Source organism: Pleurodeles waltl, chromosome 6 (assembly GCF_031143425.1).
Source record: "Pleurodeles waltl isolate 20211129_DDA chromosome 6, aPleWal1.hap1.20221129, whole genome shotgun sequence".
NCBI lineage: Eukaryota > Metazoa > Chordata > Amphibia > Caudata > Salamandridae > Pleurodeles > Pleurodeles waltl.
Genome location: NC_090445.1, coordinates 1561701568 through 1561723358, shown reverse-complemented (window position 1 = coordinate 1561723358; position 21791 = coordinate 1561701568).

Sequence of the window (21791 nt, the reverse complement as noted above, 5' to 3'; positions counted from 1 at the left end):
CTACATGGTCAGTATACTAACAATAATACCTGTATTATAGTGCCTAAGTTCTAGGTGATATAATACTGTTGGGGAGGTGTCAAAATCATGGCACAAAAGGTCATACAAACTTCTGGTTTTCACTTGTCTCATAGGTTTATGTGCAGTATATTTTTCTTGCGTGTGTTAAAATACTTTTCCTATATAAAGTAAAGCATTGCCTGGAGATTGATCGAATTGGATGGTATTACAGTGTAATTTCAACTAGTCATAAAAAACATTGCCTTTTTAATGTTATTTTGCACTCCCTGTAAATGGATCTTGTTTGAAGGTTCCTTTTCTTACTGAGTGAGTGTTCATGGCATTGGCTCCGATTACAAGTTACAAGTACATTTGTGCAGAGATTCCAGGTGACAGGAATTGTCGTTTCTGATGATTACGAGTTAAACCTCACCGAAAGGGGAAACTGTGGGGATACAGTTTTTCTGGGTGGAATTCAGCACATAATTCCCTAATTCTGCGTGCGTTAATGTACATAGTTACCACTGGCTGCGAGTGATCTAGTTTCGGGAACAATGGTCCATTCGCAATAGAACAGAATGGAATGCTACATGGGAATTCCGATTCACGCACCTTGTAGTCCTGGTTCTAGACTCTTTTTTCCTTGTTTCATGCTTTTCACAGCGGCAGCCACCAATGGGCAGTTGGAGACGTACTTAACTGTATCCCATGCTTTGTGGGGATAGGTAGGGAAGCCAGGATCAGCGAAAGTGAGTAGGTTAGCCATTTTAAGGTCAGATTTAACATTTAAGGTCAAAAGAGAGACGACTGAGGAAACTAGATTAGATTGCCAGGGGATATTTTACTAAACAGAGACGGATTACAAGAGGGGACCCACAGACGTGGCAGTTGTACTAACAGATGAGCCTGTTAGATAGTGACTCTAAAGTTATTTAAACTATCACCAGGAAATAACTTTAGGATTTGATAACAAAACTGTATTGCTTTCAGAGATGGTCATTCTGCTGTTGATCCAGTGTTGGTCTTCCTTCTTTCAGTTAACAGATACAGAAAAGAAAATTTCACTTTTTGTGGCGTTTTGTAAATATTCATATGCCTTTAATTTAATAAACAGATGAAAGTTTTCAGCCAAATTATAAAGAATAGACATGAATGGAAATCTGTTATCATGTTCATTTACTCAGGAAATACTCAGGAGAGATTTGGTCAGCCAGAGAAACCAAGGGCCTCATTTACAAGCATCTAATGAATAAGTCCCATGTATCAAATGTCAAGTGCTGCCCTAGGATCCTTAACAACGCCATGGATGTGCTGAATTTACGATACAGAGCTCCGCGGCATATGTTTTCACGGATGTGTCAGAAATTCTGATGCATCAGTGGCACTAAACTCATGCATTGCTGGACTAGCATCAAAAATGACGCTAGTCCAGCAATGCGAGGAGACACCCATTGAGAAAAACTCTGCGTCAATTTTACACCTGCTCTGAGCAGGTGGTAGAATGCTGATACAGTGAAGTCGCAGAATGACACAGTGAAATGTGAATTTCACTGAGTCAGGTCTGAGTGTCTTTCCCTATGGGAAAGCCTACCCTGCATACATTATGCCTGGCGCAGGTATAATGTGACGCAAGGGTTTACAAACTGACGCATTGGGCCCAATGCATCAGTTTGTAAGTCTGGAGCAGTGTAGAGCACTGCTAGCGCCACCGATGCATCACAAAAATTAAGCAACCGTGGCACAAAGGCCTTGTAAATGAGGCCCTAAGTACCCAATTTGAACAGCAGTCTACTCGTAATCTAAATCAGGTGTCTCCAACCAGTCGATTGTGAGCTACCAGTAGCTGCCAGACACCTTCAGAGTAGCTCCCTGCCTTAAGTTTATTTTTAACTAAGCAAAGGGTCACATTTTCCCCTTTAAAGTTATGGGAAGGCTGTGTTTATTTTACAATATTATCATTGGGCTGCAGATAGCAGGTCCTGATAATGAGCAGTGATCAGTCAAATGTATGAACCAGGCTCCCACTGAGGCACATAGGTATTTAACTCTTAAATAAAAGTTCCCCTTTGATAAAAGATCCGCTGGGGAACTGAAGCACTGATGTTTCACTCTTAAATAAAAGTCAAATAAGTATTAGGTTTCTGGATCCTGTTAAATGGGAGAAAGCTCAAATGAAAAGTTACTGTAATTAGTTAACTCGTCATTTTAATTTTCTCCCATTTCAATTTGTCACATTTACAAACAACAGGCCTCTTGCTCCAAGTGGCCAGTAGACACTGTGCCATATGTATAACTGAAAAATACATCCGTTTTTTTTTAAATGGGAGACATTTAAAGTGTAGAAATATGTTCCATATTTTGATCATTTTTCTGCAGTTTAAATTTCTCCCTTAAAAAAAATGATTGCATGTTTGTGTTACACTTGTAACAGTGCCACGTATGGTGAAAGGTATGTCCTGTGCCACTCGTACATACAACAAAGGCTCTCAGTCGATCATACACATATATCCCATTCATGCACACACATATTAAGACATCCTCTAAGACCATGCTCCAACTGACACATATGACAGCCCTGTCATAGTGCCTAATTAAAGTACTTTGTTCAAACCATAGTATCTGGCTTTATGGACATTAGGCTTAAAGTAAATGAAGCTGGGTGTGGAGTGTCTGGTAACAATCGCAAGTTGTTTAGCCTTCAGGAGCTGGCGATGATTTTCACTGATCAGAGGTAGCTCTCACTGCAGAAAAGGTTGGAGACCCCTCTTCTAAATGAACCCCGGTACGTGACTGGGTATTTTTTTCTTTCCACAAAAGGCAGTGGTATAAAAAAGACCCTATATTTGATGGAGACCAATTAAATTTGAAAATATTTTATGGGTCCCTTTTTCATCATTATAATGAGAGTTTCCATACCTCTTTGAAAGACTGTACTTTGCCAGGGCCATTAGATTACACAGTAATGGAGTTTATCTGAAATATGCAGCAAGATATGTAAATTATGTGGCATTATGTGACACATTCTCTGGGATTAATTTGATCTATTTGAGCTAGAAACAATGTTTCGGTTGAAATTTGCCAATTATGAGGAGGCAAATTATGTGGCAAGTGATGTAAAGCCATAATTATGTGGTTAATGTGGCAGCTACATAATTCCATTATACCATTTGTCTCTGTCCATTTTCCATTGTTTGTTTTTCAACAATGCATTCATGAAAGGTAAATAAAACCTAAACATTCTAATTCCAGTGCCCAGAGGTAGATGTATCTTCAACAGTCTCTACCTTCTACACAATTAGGGCCTGATTTCGCGTTTGACGGAGGGAGTATGTCCATCAAGATGGCTGAGGACATTACCACCACTATCTGCTAGATCTAGAGACAGACGGAGGCCTAATGGTCTTCTCTTTCAAGCATTCCTTCCATCACACTGGTGTTTTTGCAGTAGACTGCCTAAGTGCGATAGGTATGCCCAGACGTGGGTCATGTGCTCACTGTACAATAGGACTCAAGTTGTACTTTACTGGTGAGACCCAAGTAAGTCGAAACCCTTCTGGGGCTGCTTGTGTCCCCTCTGGAGGGGACCTTGGCTGGCAGTTTGGGGTCAACTGTTCCTATTACAATAGGCCCAAGACTGATTTGCATATGTTGAGTCTCTGTCTAGAATGGGCCAGTTGGTGAAAAACAATGATGTAGAAAATGGCTCATTGTGATTGCCAGTGGCTGAGACTAATTCAAACGTTTCTTCTATCACCTTGTTTTTTTTTGTTCTGTGTGAAAAGTCAACTAAGATCAGGCTATGGAGATCTAAGTAGAAAGGGGTTCGTCCCTAATTTGATATGGCTATTAAAACTGACATGAAAAATGCTATATTTTTCTGAGCCAAATGTAATGTGTGGAATGCTTGCTAAAATCTCAATTTTCATCTGAAATGCCACCTTGATGGAGACATGTATTATGCAAGTCATCTTTGGTCCTGCTCTAATAGGAACAGCCCAGCCCAAAGGAGGGGCAGATCCCCTCTGAACAGGCAGATCAGCAGCCCCAGGTTGATTTCAGCCTGCTTATGTCTCAAAAGCAAGGTATAGTCTGTGCTGTGTTCTGTCATTCTGTGGTATGAGACTCAGTCTGGACTTACCAAACAGTAAGCCCAGGCATGGCTGCAAAAGCCTGATTTGCATAAGGCTCTCTGGTTAAGGGAGACAAGCATTTGCAATGCGTGGGTCTCGCGTTTGCTTGAAGTAGAGCATTGTAAATTCCTAACTGGACTTTTCTTGCCACACAAACAAAAAATAAAAAATAAAACAGTTGACATAAGGGAGCCGATTCAAGGTGCCGTTGTGAGGGCGAAGAGAGAGACAAAAGGAGAAAGAAGTTCACTCGCAGTCAAAGTTATCAACAAAAGTTGAATTATCCATGTAAAAGGGTCGATGACCAAGGAGGTAACAAAACCGCCCTAGAAGGGACAAACGTAAAGCAGTTACCAATGAAAACAAAGGATTTTTGAAAGGCAAGCCCATGAACGACTGATAGTGACGGGGGTTTGGTTGGCGTGGTTAATAGCCCAGATACATACCAACACGTCGGAAAAGCATTGCTTGCGCTCTTCTATGTTCAACCTAAAAAACTAGCAGAATGGAATGTGGCCCATAGTGATTGCCAGTAGCTGAGACTTTGAACACCTTCAACCCATCACTTCTGTGTTTGTTCAGAGCAATGCCATAAATGCAATGGTTAGGTCCATATGTGGGTCCTGTGCTCATTCTGCCACAGGAGTCAAACTATACCTCGCGGACGCAACCTAATTAGTTCGAAACTGGTCTAGGTTTACTTGTGCCTGTGTTTACTTGTGTTTCCATGGAGAGGACACCTGGCCTCGCAGTTTGAGCGGGACTGCTCCTGCCCTACAATGTCTCCTTTCCTCCTCTTACATTGTTCTATCAAAGAATGGACTCTCTCTTCCGCTTCCATTGTTATGCCACAGAAAAGACCCTTTTCTCCTCTGTCCTAGTAGGGCCTCCATCTCCTGCTTCCATTGTCCTGCCATAAAATGTCCTCTTTCCTCTGCTTTGGTCTTTTCTTTAGATTGCATCATGTTTGCAGTCATAGAACAAGAGGAGAACAAAGCACTATGGGAAAATACACATTTCTACCATACATACTTGCCTACATAGTCTAGAACACGTAGGCGTAAGTGTGAGGGAGTGGTATGCTTTGAAGCAAACCTTACGATTTCGTGACTCGTGGCGTTTGAGGGAAATCTATGTAAATGTAAGAAGAAATCCACATTGCACCGAGTTCCTCATTTAACAGTGAACTAAGCCCTCGGCGCACATAATGACCAGTCAGGTGGTGAGTTGTGGGTCTGGAGCATGTGTAGTGAAAAATTATCTTCTACAGTCTGAGGAGTTAAGGGCATGGAATCTCTTTTCCCTAAACGACAGAGGGTTGGGGCAGTAACCTTACAACATCACAGGATGCCGCACAGCACACCTCATGACCAGTCACAACAAGAGCATCATGTCCATTTTACAAACAATGGTAACATATTTAATAGCCGCTAAACTTCTGCCACCTGAAATTTGCCTTCATATACAGCAGTTCACGTATCCAGCATGAGGCCCGGCTGCATCGTCTTTACTGATCTGAAGACTAGACATGTAAAAGAAATAAACCCGTTATTTTCAGACCAGGTTATTGTACAGAACGAACTAAAGAAAAGAAAAGTGAAACTTAATTTGCATTATTTTTAGCTTCCGTGATAAGGAATGTAGACACAAGATTTTACCATAAATACATACCCATATTTCACATTTGAGAAGCAAAGGAACAATATTTTCTCCACTTATTACATAATAGGCAAGAAACGAGCACAACGATTCAGATGATCCGGTGCATATACCATTTATTCTTTATCAATAAAGCAGCACTGATGATGAAAACAGATTTGTTTTTATTTTTTTAACCCTACTGCTTGATGCAGCCATTCACAAATGTCAAGACGAGCAGCGAGTTAATCATGCTGATGAATATTAAATCCCCTGTAGGATTAACATCTCTTCCTGTAAACACCCACGTACACTAGTTGCCATCTTGCAAGGCACCCTACTCAGTCTGCAGCAAGAAGGACTTACTAGGAAATTAAATGTCTCATTTCAGCTTGAGGATTAATGAATCGAAGCTCCTTAGATTTATCCTTGCCATAGAGTGCCTTTAAAGCACGCTAATCCATTGAGATTTCTAGTTGGGCTGTCCAGATGGCTTCAAGGCTCTGGAGCACCACGTTTCTAGGCCTGGGATTTCTTGAATTTGGAGAACTGTATTCTTGCCTCAATTTCTTTAGAACAGTTGAACTTACACACGGATCAGAAGGATTTATGAAAGAAAAAGAAGGTGTCACGCGATTTGAAGTGTCACCTGTTTCTATTGGCTCCAAAGAAAACCAGTCTGTTGAGGATATGTCTGCCAATATTTGGAAAACAAACTGCTTCATTGTTTGTGGTCAAAAGATCATCTCTATCTTCGATCGAAGCTGAGACTTAACACCGAATAACCTGACTGTCTCTGTTGAAGACATGACCTTGGAAGTTTATGTATTCTCTTGCAAGAAAACCCTCTAAAAAATAAAAGGCCTTTTTTTGGGTTTCACTTGCAGAGCACTTCTGCTGTGTCTATGGAATCTCTTGGATTGGAAAACAAAATCTTAAAGGGGGCTTAATACCTGCCCATTAGGTACCATTGGGTGGCTCCCACGTGGCTCCCATGTCACCTTTATTTACCATGGGCTGGCTCCCAGTCGCTCTTGTTTCGGGCTTCCTATTGGTCAGCACCTCCTCCTTGCCTCCATCTTCCTCCTGGGCGTCGGTCTTCGGCCTGCCGTGGATCCTGGACCAAGTACTGCTTCTGGTGGCCAGTGTCCTTCCACTGCAGGCTTCTGCAGGTACTCTTCTTGCTCTCTTTGCACCAACGCTAGTGATAATGAGCTACACTTTGCTGTTGTTCTCCTACATGTTTAATAAAGTTCACTGGAATAAAGTGCTACAGCCCTTCGATAATACCATATCACCTTTAATTCAATGGGCTAGTCAGCATCAAACCCATCTCACGCAGAAACACGATGACCCTTCACCCTGGTATTCACCCAACACAGGCACCCAATGTCACAGACCACTTTAAATTGAAAAGCATTGCCAAAGCCCATAGGTTTTGCCTATGCGTAATCTATTGGCTTTGTCAATGTTTTTTACCTGTTGCACTACAGTTGAGCTGCGGTGCAACATGGCTTAAAGTAAATTTTAAAAAAAGCAAAAAGCACTATGACGTGGCAAATGCTGGCTGAATCATAGCTCTTTTTTTGGGTTTTAGTTTAAGCCCTGCTACACAGCAGCTCAAATGCCGTGCAACATGTATGAAAACATTGACAAACCCAATAGATTTTGCATTGGTAAAACCTATAGGCTTTGCCAATGCTTGATTCTCGAGTCAGTATTTAATTTGAGCAGGTGGGGCCCACAAGCACTCATTTGTGGTGACCAGAATTATTTTTTATCGTCGGAATATGTTCCAGAGAGTGAGGAAGGCAGAAAAGGGGGAGAAACAGCAAGAGAAAGACGGAAAAACGGTGGTAAAGGAAGAAAGTGGGAATAAAAAAGAATCTGTAAGAGTGAGGAAAGGGGTACAGACTGAAAGGTAGTGGAAGAAAAGCGTATGAGGTGGAATAAGACTAGACACCATGGTATTCATCAATGCCTGCGTTTGGCAGCGGTACTGGCAAGCTTTTGTCAAACACTTTAGGCCCTGGCACTTATTCTTTTACAATTTAAGCACTGCAGTCAGAATTATTGTGAGAAGTTTCACATTCCTTTATTTCTGAAATTGAGAACATTACTTTGTTTTTGCAGTTACCGAAAATCTAACTCTAACTTTAAATGTAACTATAATCTCACCCAACCCTTACTTTTAACCCTAAACCTAAACAGAGGCTTTACTCTGGTCCTGATCCCTTCGCCCTTATCCTTACCCTTACATTTCCCCTTGCTATTACCCTTACGTGTATCCTTAAAATTACTAATACTCTATCAAATCTGCTTTCCGTGATTCTCACAGGATTTTTGAACTTTATTTGGACACCAGGATTCTTGATGTTTACTATGTATTTTGACACTGTTGTTGCTGACTTTTGCTGGGCCAGTCTTAGAAAATGTGTGCACACTTTTTAAATGGCACCTCCTCTTCCTCCTAATGTAGCTCCTGAAAGATAGATGGAACTGGCTTGGCACTTTTTGACAGGCTAGCCAGCAGACACTTAAACATACTAGAAACTCATGCCTGGAACTTTGTCAGCTAACAGCTCACAGACAAGTGGCCAAGCCACCGATGTAAGACACTACAGTCTGCACGACAGTTAGACAAATGTCCTCCTTTATGAAAATAAGTGACATAATTAGACCTCCGTGTCACAGGCTGCAGCTCAGTGTATTTAAACTCTTCCTACGAACATGCCATGTATTTAGTGTGCATAATCATTATTTCTGTGCTGGTGGAATGAAAGAAAGATAACATTGGAAAAAGGGAAAAAGATGAATGGAAGAAAATAAAATGACTATATAGAAGGACATAAAGACAGAAATAAGGAGAGAGATAACGAGAAGAATGTACACAAGGAAAGGAAGAAGGAAAAAGGAATGAAAACAAAATGGAAAGAAGAAAGACACAAGAAAAGAATAAATACAAGAATGAATGAAGAATAAAATGTAAGAAAGAAAATGGAAAGAAGAAAATAAATAATGGATGAAAGGAGTGAGGAGGAAAAGCAAAATAAAGATGAAAAGACTGGTAAGTATGTAGTTCTTTCGAAAAATTATTTTAAAATCATGCTGTAAAATGCATCATTTTACACAATTTTCCCAAACTTTCCAAGGGGCAATTCCCACGTGTTTTGATAGACAAGTTTGGAATCACTCACTGTCTATGATTACTCACTCAGTACCAGTTGGTTCAAAGTGGGGGTAATTCAATGTTTTAGGCTACTCCCTTGCTTTAAGGTGTAGATAATATCCCTGAGAAAGCTAACCAGCTACCAGGTATGCCCAGGGCTATAATATGCTTGGGGTATACTGTTGTTGTTTATGCCACAGCACAACTTCAATGGGGTGCACCTGGTGCAAACAGGGCACTGCACCTACTACTTATAATATGCTACCCTAAGGGCAGCTGCGATATTGCACCTTTACTGGCGGCAGATCATTGATACAAAGTACAATGGTTGTTTGAAGCAGATCCTCTGTGTTTTCGCAGTGCAGGGGTCCTATGCCTGCACTTCAGGGAGGGAACAGAGAGCCCCCTTGCAGCTGTGTGCAGTAAGTGACTGCAGGCTCCACCAGGCTGATGTCCATGGGATCACCGTTCCCTTTTTCTGAGCGCGCCCTTGGGGGCCATCTTACTGTATGTCACATCTTTGTGGGGCACAGTTAGTGCACCTCCTGACAGCCGCTTTGTTGCTTTGCTCATATCCATAATATGGTGCCCCTGCAGAGACACAGAGCCAAAGGGGCATATTATTGAGATTTTGGCACAGGTCAGAGTAGCAAGTCTCCTTGCTACCTTGTCCTGCATCAAAGGAAAAGGCAGGAATGTGTGGTATTTGGCTTTGGTTGCCAGGTGAGAGTAGGAGCCAGTGGCAGTTGGTGGCAAATCACGTTGGAGGGGCACCAAAAATATACATAGAAAAAACTGCACATAATAATATACACAATAGTATACACATTAATATATATATAAATGTTTTAAAAAATCACTTACCATACACTGCCGCTCGATGTTCTGCAGCACGTCCTCCTTGTTCTGCAGCACATCCTATGAGCGCGAATCCCACAGCCAACTCTATTGTCCTATTAAGATGCTGTTCTGATACTCATAGGCAGCATGAGTAAGGCATCTTAAGAGGCTGGAGTGGGTCGGCTTCACGCTCCAAAAGGCACTGAAGGCCTGCGCCTGCTCTCCAACCCAGCTGTCCAAGACAGCCGGATTGGAGAGGTTTGAATTGCGCATGTCGGTTTGGCATTACCTAGGCAGCAGTGACACAAGAGTCCTGTCCTCACACTCTGTTTGCTGTCAGAAAGAGTCAAAAATAAAATTGTAATACCTTTGTATGCGTGGGTCAGCATCTTGAACTGGCATCTCTTCTTGATCGGGAGTCAGTGTCGCTTCTTGAGGTGCGGGGTGATGTGAGTCCATCTGGGGAGGTCTTGCTGTTGAGTTCTGTATTGTCTGTAGTCTCTTCAGGAGGTGTGCAGTGATTCCTATGAAAAGGTTGTTACCATAGCCCAGCCTGCTGGTGAGGAGGGCTTGAGTGACTGTTCTTCTGGTATTGATTGGGAGCCCCCTGAATATCTTAAGGAGCATACGTAGGGTGTGGATGCAGGCTGACAAGACAGAGTTTACCTGTTTCTGCATAGATAACTTGCTGTACAAGATGATGCCAAGGTTGTGGGTGTGGTCTGTTGGCCAGGGGAAGGACCGAGTTCAGCAGGCCACCAAGTGTCATTCCATGGTGAGGTATTGTTCCCAAAGATGAGGACTTCCGTGTTGAGCTTGAAACAGTTGTTCTTCATTCAGTCAGCGATGTTCATCATACATCTGTGGAAGTTGGTTCTGGTGGTGGAGGGATCTTCTGACAACAAGAGGATGAGTTGGGTATTGTCAGCATAGGAGATGATATTGAGTCCGTGTAATGTGACTTGTTGGCAAAGGGGGTCATGTACGTGTTGAAGAGGGTGGGGCTGAATGACGATCCTTGTGGGATCCTGCAGATAATCTTCTTGGGTTCTGAGTTCTTCCAGTGAGGTTTGAGGCGATCCACTTGAGGGTGTATCCCTGGATTCCAATTTGGTGGAGTCTGTTGATCAAGATGTGATGGAAGACATTGCCAAAGGCAGTTGACAGGTCCAGGAGGTTGAGGGCTGCTGTTTCTCTGTATTCCTGGAGGGCCCTGATATCCTCTGTGGCTACACTCAGAGCTGTCTCAATGCTGTGGTTGGCACAGAATCCAGATTGAGAGGGGTCCAGGAGGTTGTAGTGTTCCAAGTGTTTGGTGAGTTGCAGGTTGATTTCCATTTCGAGACCCTTTGCGAAAAGGGAAGCAGGGAGATGTGCTGGATTATTCTTTGCTTAGCTTAGCTGGGTCAGCTTCAGGAAGGGTCTCACTTCAGCATGTTTCCAGTCCTCATAAAAGGAGGCCCTGGTGATGGAGGCATTCAGAACCTTCTTGAGCTTGTTGTTAATCATTTTGCTATTGAGGTTGAAGATGTGGTGAAGACATGGGTCTGTGGGTGCTCCCAAGTGTACGGAGTTCATGATAGAGATTGTGGCTTGAGTTGTGAGAGGGTCAAAATGGGTGAGCAAGCATTCGGGGTTTGTGTTTGTGAGTAAGCTGGTGCTGTTGGCGGCAGGGGACTGGGGTTTGTAGTTTTTGTAAATGGCTAATATATTGTCAAAATCTATTAAGTTGTCACACAGTTCTTGAGAGGAGGTGACATCATTCCTGATGGCTGCGGAGTTGGAGAACTCCTTCACCATGGCAAAAACTCCTTGCTGTGGTTGGGGCTGGCTTCACCCCGGTCTGCTAGAGCATTCTTCTTTGTTTCTCTCAGGAGGCAATGATACTCATTGAGTGCTGTTTTGAAAGTGGTATGGTCTGTCTTTTTGCTAATACCCCACTTCCTTCCTAATTGCTTGCAGTTGCGTTTGGAAGTTTTCAGCTAATCATGATTATCCTTTGACAGAACAGGAAGAATTATTAAGTCAAAATGATAGTGCATATGTTATGTATTTATGATAACGTGTAGAGTATTCAAAGTTCCAATAATACGTATATGAGCTGCCAAGTTAGGAAACCCAGAATGATAATGTTTGGTAATTACTCTATAGTGGCACGTGTCACGTAGAAACTATGACTCATCTTCCACAGAGCGTGGACAGTGACGAAGCATAAGGTAGTTATTCTATTCATAAAGCATTTTCAAATTCATATTTAAGATACTAACATCTTCTACAGTTGGGGGGCTCATTTACAAGCCCCTTTGTGCTAACGTAGCTTCTATTTGTTACGCTACAGTGGTACAAACAGTCCGCCACACAGCACTGTATTTACAAACTTACTCCAATTTACAATGGGACCATTGCACCAGTTTGTAAACCCTTGAGCCACAATATACCTGTGCCAGGTATAATGTATTGCAAGGGAGGTATTCCCCACAAAAAGGCCTGCAGAAATGGCACTTCGTTAAAGCCTCCGTTAAAGTGATGCTAGGCTGTTTTTAATGGGCCTTCCTGAGTTTTGCTGGACTAGCGTCAACAATTTTTATGCTAGTCCAGCACAGTGCCATAACTGCATCAGAAACTCTGATGCAGCTATGCTAATGAGTGCCATGGGGCACTGTATTGTAAATACAGCACTACCATGGTGTCATTAGGGAGGTGCATGGCAGCGCAAACAAACTGGTGCATCATGATCGATACACCCATTTGTTATAAATGAGGCCCAAAGTTTCAAGAAAAGCGTGTTCCATCTCAGAGTACAGAGAGTTGGTTTTGCAGAGGTGCCACTAATGCGTATCAGTTTATTGTTACATTTAAATGCAAGACTGTTGCTAAAGATATCTCTTACTACCTATAGGGAACTTACTACATCAGTGCCCAACAAAAGTAACGAGTGAGGGTGGTGGAGTCCAGTCTCTCTCTTATCCCATTCCTCTTACCCTGTTTTTATCACTGGCCCTCATATCCTTGTGTACATGGTCATAGGTGGAGGCAGTGAGAGAGATAAGCATATACCACTCCCTCTGAATCATGAGTACAAGGCTAGTGCTCTCTGACACTACTTTAGTTAGCCATAGAGTTGATATATGTAAACAAAAGACTAGGGCTTATATGACATAAGACATTTTGGCTTGTATCGCTTCTGAATAGTGGTAGGGTCAGATGATTTTTTTTTAGTCTCCTACTATCTCTGTGCAGAGTTCTCCTTGGTGGAGAAGTCCCCACAGAGGGAGTGGGGCCCCCTGTGAAAACATACACTTTTTTGTCCATATGGAAAACATTTTCCCTGATTAGAAAGCCCTTCCTGAGCATCCTCACCAGCTCCGGTGTTGATGCAGTCCCCTTCTGACCCTGGAAGGGGTGTTATGCCGGGCATGTGTTGGAGTAAATTTAAGACCCTTCTCAGAGTGAAAAGAGGGGGAGTGTTTTTTGGGAATGGCTACAACCGTACATGTTTGTGGTCATACCCAGTCATCCAAAGCAAACCACACCTTGCAATGCCCACTTCCCATCCCTCAAGTCAGGTTTATGGATGCCAAGCAGTGCTTAATTTGTAAATAAAAAGGTGCCGGTTCCCAACGCCCTCCTCTTAAACATGCAGCTGCTGCAATTAAATGTGTGAACACGGAATACTAAGGCAGCGTAATCCTGACTCCATCTCTGGCCTCTTCAATCCATATAAAGCCACTCCCTGCCCCTTCCGCTCACTCTTGCAGCTTTCTGCATTCTTCCTTTTTGACGATTTTTGGTTTTTCCCTTCCTCCGTCTGACCAATATGTGTCTTTTGCTCGCAGCAAATGCTTGAGGCAAAAGAATAAGCCCCGGCCCTCAAATATAAGTGCCGGTGCTCAGCACCGGAAACAACAAGCACAAATTAAGCAGTGGTGCAAAGATCTTGCACTTGGATGGAGATCTCTGCACTGTAAATGTCTTTATGCTTGTACTAAATTTTTGCAAAATTAATTTTTACAAGGGTATATCCCATACAGAAAGGTCACACAAAATACAGACAGGAGACTGGCTCAAAGAGAAAACGGCTTGTTTGAGGAGGAAAGGTCTCTCGTCAAGACATTTGTTATGTGAACAAGTATCCCATGGGTAGAAAATATGCAAAATGTTGTGTTATGTGAAACTGCAAAGGTTTTGTATATTTAATATAAAAATTCGAAATTATGTAAGATTATGTTGGCATAATAAAAATTGCACATGCCTATTTTAAATCCACATATTTCCACAAATGCTGGATGGTTTTGGGTGCAGTGTGCAGGGTTTGAAAGTGTACAACCTCATTGGCAACCACACTGAACCTATGCGGGGAACGGGGAACAGGCAAGTTAATGGTCCTGTTGGTGGGGAATCAATCATCCACTGCATGTGTGCTTTGATACTAGAGTCTATGTGGCACACAAGGCAAGATGTACTTCTCTTTCCTAAAATGCTTCAAACAAGCAAACAAAATAAAATTGAAAGTTTTCTGGGAGGACATTCCAAAAGGTCAAGAGGCTGCCTTGGTACGTGAACAAGAATGAACAAAGGTCTCTGGAATCTAAAGTACTGAGCTCTTGTGGAGTGGTGAGGAGAGAAAGTAACATGAGGCAGGCCAATTCACTCTTGTGCTATTAGGACAGCAACTTGCCCGGGGTCTGTCTCTCACCCTCACATGTGCCAATTGCCAGACTGGCTAAGGTCTGAGCCACAATCCAACTGGTGCATGTTTGACTGATGCTTGCCTATCTTTGCGAGCCTTCAGGAACTTGAGATGGGCTAGGACTGCAAACCTCTGTTCACAATTTTGTTTTCCTTTTTCCAAGCAGAAGTAGGTGGGATTGTGGCCTTTTTCAGATTGTGTTGTTTCTGCTTAGGTTGCCAGGCTTGATTTCTCTTCCACATCCTTTGTTCATGGGGTTTATCTGTTCAGCAGTAGGCACTATTTTTTACTTTTAAAAAGTGTATGGCCGCTGCTCACCTGATTAATTGCAATTCTTGCCTTCTGGCATCCTTTTACTCATTTCATAGCCTGTGCTTAGCGCAGGTTGATAAATGGATTACTAGGTCTTCTCAACCTCCTCTCTTTGGTACACACACACACTGCCCTCGTGAACAGGTTGATGCAACACAGCAACTTATATTTGTCAGCCCTTGTAGCCCTGGCAAGTACAACACATCAGGGATTACACTAACGCATTTTAGTGCAGGTGTATGTAACACCACACTAAACTGCATTAGGCATGCACAATTAGAGCACCTCTGCAATGAAGAGGTGCTGCAATTTAACTGAACAAAAGAAGTCGGCATACTAGGCTGCTACTGCCGCAGGCAGTTATATACAGCCGGCCAGGCCTGAACTTTGTGAGAAATCAGGTTGTTAGTTTACTGGAGTGAGTCCTGGTCAACCAAGAGCCACAATACATTCCCGAGTGAACGTACCACAAAAAGTAATTAAATTAACCTGCGCTTGACACCTGGAAGCTTGGCACAAAAAGCATCCAGGCTTAATTTAGAGACAATGTGTAAATTATTTATGCAGCACACAACAGTAATAAAGTAAAAAACACAACACAAGAAAAATCCCACACCAATTTAGAAAAAAGAGTAAATTTTCATAAATTATTTGACACCAAAATGACAAAAATCTGATCAGTAGAATTGGAGTTATGAATTTTAAATGTTTTTAGGACAAACTGGCACCTTAAAGGAGAAAGCATCAACAGCGGACATCTAGTCATGCGAGACCGGGTCAAAGTTGAAAAGTATGTCTGACCGCAATGGAGCATAGTTTGGATATAAGAAGAGGATCGGGCCTGGTCAGCGCTTACCTTCGGACTTAGAAGAAATTTTTAGAAAAATATTCTGAGAAGGTAAAGTTCAGCAGGGGCAAGGCTCAGGACGGGTGTGAGAGGGAAGCATTGTCGTTAGCGAGGCTTGGGTGAAGATTTGTACGTTCAGACTTAGGTCCTGATTACAACCTTGGGGCTTGGAATTACTCTGTCACAAATGTGACGAATACCCCGTTCCGCTGTATTACAAGTTCCATTATATCCCATGGAACTTGTACAAAGGCGGGTTGGATATCCGTCACGTTTGTGATGGAGTAATCCCCTCCGCCAAGGTCATAATCAGACCCTAAGTCTCTTTTTTTGGAAGTTGAAAATCTCCAGAGGGACAAAGCAGAGGACTGGAGCCGAAGACAGCTCCTGCGAGGCCGGATACACCTTTGGCAAAGGGCTGCTGAGCTGAATTTGCTGCTGCAGTGAAGAACGTAGCATGAGAAGCTGCAAAGTCAATACAACTTGTGATGCACCTTGAGTGTTTTTCAGCATTTTAAAAATTTTCTTAGAGCTCGTTGCTTGAAAACAATGTAATTCCTGAAAATTATCTCTTTCCATGCACTTTGTTGCTTGGTTTTACTTGTGGGAAAGTGTCACTCTAATTGTTACACATTTGGTCATTGAACGTCACTCATAAGTACACTGAAATCATGGAAATGTCACACATAAGCATTCTGAAAACTTGCCAGCTATGTCTTTATTACAATTCAAATTTGTGCTTCTAGCTCTCAAATACCCTCTCATGACACCTCCGGGTGCTACGTCCCATAACATGATGTGCACACCTCGGTGGTCAGTCCGCAGGTTGGGAAAAAACGTACCCCACAGACTCAAAACAAAAACAACACTCGTTCCAAACGCAAACCCTACGCTGTGTATCTTGCCATCCATCTGGATACCCACAAAAGGGTAGTAAGCGCTACACAAACGCTATAATACAACAGAGGAACCAAACTCAAAGGATACGAATTGTTATGACATTACTTTCGGCATAAATGTTATATAAGTACAGCAATCAGACCACATGTAAAGCACCTTGATACTTCTGGATAGATCTGGCGTCCCATCTATCCAGACAACTGATAATCACCCTTGCAGGGTTTTCCAAATGAAGCGCGTGCTCAATTGTGAACAAATGTAATTATTAAAGGTGTTGGTGACACTGCAAAAACACTTGTATGAATGAGGCCGGTTTTTATTCCGACTCCCTTGCAGGGCTGCAGGGTGCCTGGGCCGGGGTGTGCGGATCATTAGTTGTTAGTCACATCTCATTGGCTGCGGGCTCTCCCTCTGGGATGAAAGCCTCGTGGAAGCGGAGCCCTCACAGACCAGGAGGCTCGCGCTGAAGAGTGACAGAGATCTCAGGCCCAGGACCAGCTCCTCCTTCCCCACCCCTCCGAGGGCCGCGAGCGACCCAATGGACTGAAGCTTTAAATATACTTTTAGAGTATTTCTATTATTGTATTCTCCTTTGCTTTCACAGAATAATAATAAGGGAAATCTTTTTATAGTTTTTTTTTATTATTATTATTATGAATTATTGTTGTTATTATTCGCACTCCCTGCTTTTCAGGCGCTATAACGTGATGGTGTGTGGTTAGGATACGGGTGCAGCCAGACTCGACGGGGGCTCCCGTCTCCCATCCCGTTGATCCTCGAGCTTTGAGGGCCCAAACTCTGCCGGACAGACTCCCAGAGGCCCCGTCTGTTGGCTCCTCAGCTGTAACGCCTCAGGACTCCGCAGGAGGGACCTTGCCTGGACTCCCGTTGGCTCAGCCCATACTGTGCAGAGGAGTTTAGGAGGGGCCCCAGGGCTCGGACTCCTTTTGACCGTCAATATTTGGGGGTCCAGTGTCTTCGGGGGGGGGGGGGGGCAATCCCTTCAGAGGAGGCTAGGAGGGGTATTCGGGTCACTGGCTCCTGCTGACCATTCGTGTGTGTGAGGGGGGGGGGGGCAGTCTGTTCAGTAGAGGCCTGGACTCTTTAGAGGCACGGAAGAGGGCCCCCGAGGGCCCGAACTATTGCTGACTCTCGAGCTGTGGGGGGCACAATCTACAGAGGAGTCGAGGAGGGGTCCCCAGGACACGAACACCTACTGACCCTCCATCTGAGCGGCCCAGTCTCATGGGATCCCCGACTTCCGCTGACCCTGAGCTGTGTGGGGGTGGCAGGGGGGCGGGCAGACTCGTAGCAAGGGCCAGACTGCCGGAGAGGCTCGGCGAGGACCCGTCACTCTTTACCATGAGGGCCCAGACACTGCATGAGGGGCTCACCCTCCCAGACTTCCACTGACCGGACTCTGAGGGTCACAGGAGCCCAGGGGGCACGGACTCTCGCTGACCCATGGTCGGTGGTTGAAGGGACCCACACTCGCCGGAGGGACCCACTCACCACAGACTCTCACTGACCCTCGGGCTGTGGGTCCCAGACTCTGTAGAACGGGCCCAGACACCGGAACTCCCACTAATCCTTGGGGCTCAAATTCTGCGAGAGGTCCAGACACCCACTACGTCCACTGACCCCCCAGTGGCGGACCCGTCTCTGGTGATACCACATGTCAGGAGCAGGCGTCAGTGGGAAGAGCTTCGCGCCCGTGGCCTTCTCGTCCTCGTCGCTGAAGGGGAAACTGAACCGAATCCACGACAGGAGCCGGAGCAGGCCGAAGCCGGGGGCCAACCAGGAGGATTCGGAGAGCCAGGGCGAGATCTGCAGGTACTGTGAATCATTCATCACACGTCGCCCCCGAGAATACATCACTTATGAAATATACTACAGATGATCCAATGCAAAACATTACACGTCATCCCACACATAAATTACACATCACCCCTGTACTACATATCGTCCCGAGTACATCACACATTAAATATAATACACGTTACTGGATAGAAATTATTACACTCCCCCAATAACATTTATAACCCAATGCAAAAAATTACACATCATACGACATGCGTTACACATCACCATATGACATGTACTACATATCGCCCCCAGTAACCCACATACTAAATATAAAACGCATTACTGGATACAAAACAGTACACTCCCTCCGATAACGCGTATACCCAACGCTAAGTATTATACATCATCCCATAACATGTAATACAAAGCAAAATATAAATCCCATAGCATGTACTCTCTAAGGCGATGCGTATGCTTTTCAGGAGGTGTGATTTTTTTTTCTTGTGGGGTGATGTGCGCGCTGTTAACGTGTAAGGCGTGCTGTGGGGTGATACATAATATTTTGCATGAAGTAACGTCTAAAATGACATCTCATTGGCTGCAGGACTGTTTTTTTTTATAATTATGGGTGATATGTACTTTTATTAAGGGGCAGTGTGTGGAGCTCTACAAACAAAAAACAGAGAAACATTATATGCATCAAAAGGAGGAAAATGCGCACGTCACAGAAGCACATCACTGGGTCTTTCGGACTCCCCTTTTCCCGCCCTTATTTTAACGGTACATTAATTCGAGCCTGTGAGGTTGTCCTGTAATATCGGACTTTACAAAAAATAAAGAGACTAGCAGTTTTCATAGAGATATCCGTGGCACACTTTCTTTCTGTTTCACACAGATTCGGAATGGGAATAGGGTCCGAAGTCAATAATGCGCGCGCATTGCTGTGAATTGTGTTTTTTTTAAAAGGCTTCATGCTATCGAAGAGCGTTCCGAATATTTTAAACACACTCCGCGCTGCGGGTTTTCATAAACCTCTCCCGTGTTTGCTGATAGCGACGGGACTGCTGTTGAGAACCAGCAGAACAATGAGACGGTGTTTAAACTCAAATTATTACACGCCTTAGAGTTTGTAGTCTATTTTAGATGGAGATTCACATTTTAGGGTAAGGCGCGTTTAAATGGCCATTTATGGACCAGTGCAGAGCTGAAGAGTCCAGATAAAACCCGGCCATAAGAAAATTATATGATGCCACAGAGAACTACTTGACAGATAAAACTGTGACTACATTTGCTGTGACGAAATAAAGAAACGTGTGGTTCCGAAACGAAGGATGACGTTTTGATAGGAAACTACATTAAATGTATGTGTAATAAAACACGCAAATATATAAATATTTTAAAGTGAGATAAACTTGCAACTGGGATCTTCTCTCCCAAAGCATCATTTTGGGAGGATTGCACTTCCGGGTGCACGACCACAGTCTTCAATACCAGCTGTGAAATTGCATAACAGCACGAGAGGTGGTAATTTGCACCAACGAGCTATTTCGCACCGCATTACTTCTTGCAAAAAAGAACTAACTGAGCAAAAACAAAGTCGAGCAAAACGAGTCTATTTGCAACTTTGCACCGAAATCTATTTGCACGGTTTGAAAAGTTACAAGGATCTGCCTGTACAAATATTGTCGCACCTGGACGTCTGCAAATTAAGCACTCCATGGATGTTCGTACAGCGTTATCCAAATGACTTCAGGCCTTTCCTGATGTTATCACGTGCGTTATTTTTATATGGCGCACCTAGGACATCCCTTGCTAAATAGTGTGCCAGTAAAAAGTAATACAGTTCAGGCAGTGGATGTACTGCTTTTATTTATTGAGACAAAAACATTCTACGTGTGTTTGTTTATTTCAAGGATGTGCAAAATGGGTACGCGAAAAAATATATTACAAAAGTGTGCTAGGGCGCCACGAGAGAACTGGAATCGGAAGAAAATGAGTACAAGAGTGTTCCTGCTGGATAGGACTTGACTTACACAAAACATAAACATTCCGGGCCATCAGGAGAAACTGTGTCTCCTGTTGGAAGAGAACTTGATGATTCTCAGCAGTCACTGGATTCACCGACTTTTGTAAAGTGGGAAGTTGCTTTGAACGGGAGATGCGGTCTAGTGTCTTGCGCCCTGGGAGATCCGTGGTCCAATCACGGCTTTGTCACTTATCTGTGAAGATCGTGTGATTCTGGGCAACTCACTTCCTCCCCATGTGCTTAAAACCATAATCTGGCATAAACCAACGGTGCGATGGGGTGTATAGCACAGTGCAGGTTTCACTCCCTACCCCATCAATTCCCATTTTTAGTAATCCAGTTTAACCTGGGTCATCCTGCTCCTCGTGTTCTTTAAGAAGCCACTTGTACAAAATTATACATTAATCACACAGACACATTTATTTAACATTCATAAAAATGCCAAATACTATTTATAAAGATAGTGTTTCAACTCCGTGCTTTAGTTTATTAGCTGCATCTACAGTGAATGTACTAATGTAACAACATAGAACATCACAAATCCCCTCTCTGCCTTCACCCCCTGAACTGTTCTTCAATCAGTAATCCAAGATTTTTTTTTTAAATCACAGTTTGTTAAATTAGGGCAATGAAGTAGTTTGCGCATTTCGCATTCTGTGCTGGCTGCCCGAAGTTGGTTCTGTGTACATGTCCATTTTTGCTGCGGGCCGTGCTATAGAAACCGGACCGAAGAGCAGTCAACCCGCGCCCCCATACCGACTATTTGTGCGCGTTAGAGGTAGGGGAGACAGTAAGTTATCCGCATGAGCTGAGCGACAGCCGAGCCACGGATCTGGCTTTGCTCTTGCAGCCATAATACGAGCCGAGCCCTCAACACGTGCAGCAGATTAACGGAGCAACACACGTCATGTAAAATACGAAAAGGAGTCTTCAACATTAAAAAGAAACTCATTTATCATACAGAAGCATTTACTTTAGAGCATTTGAATGTATTTAGTGGCATTTTTAGAGGTGATAGTTTCTAAACAGGAGCTAAAAAATATTTACTCCCCCCCCCCCCCCCCCAGCGATGTCATTAGTGGACCCAGAGGCAAATCCGTTGTCAAATGTGTCCTATGAGTGCTCTAGCTTGTTATAGAAGAAGACATTTTATAGCCAGCGCTTTACTTGTAAATACAGAAGCAGTGCTTAGAAGTGCAGGTGCTCTCCCTCTCAAATTAAAGTGGCGCAGGTACTCGGTACCGGGCAGTGCATACCCAGTAAAGCACCGATGATAGCCTATTAAACATGTACACCGGAGGTTTCATACAGCCTGCGCCCTGAACTGATGTCTTTCAAGCAGCTGTCAAATGTGATGATAGAGGAAAGCAAGCGCCGTGAAATAAGGTAAGAACCTAGGATTACACAGTAAGGCCCATATTTATACTTTTTGA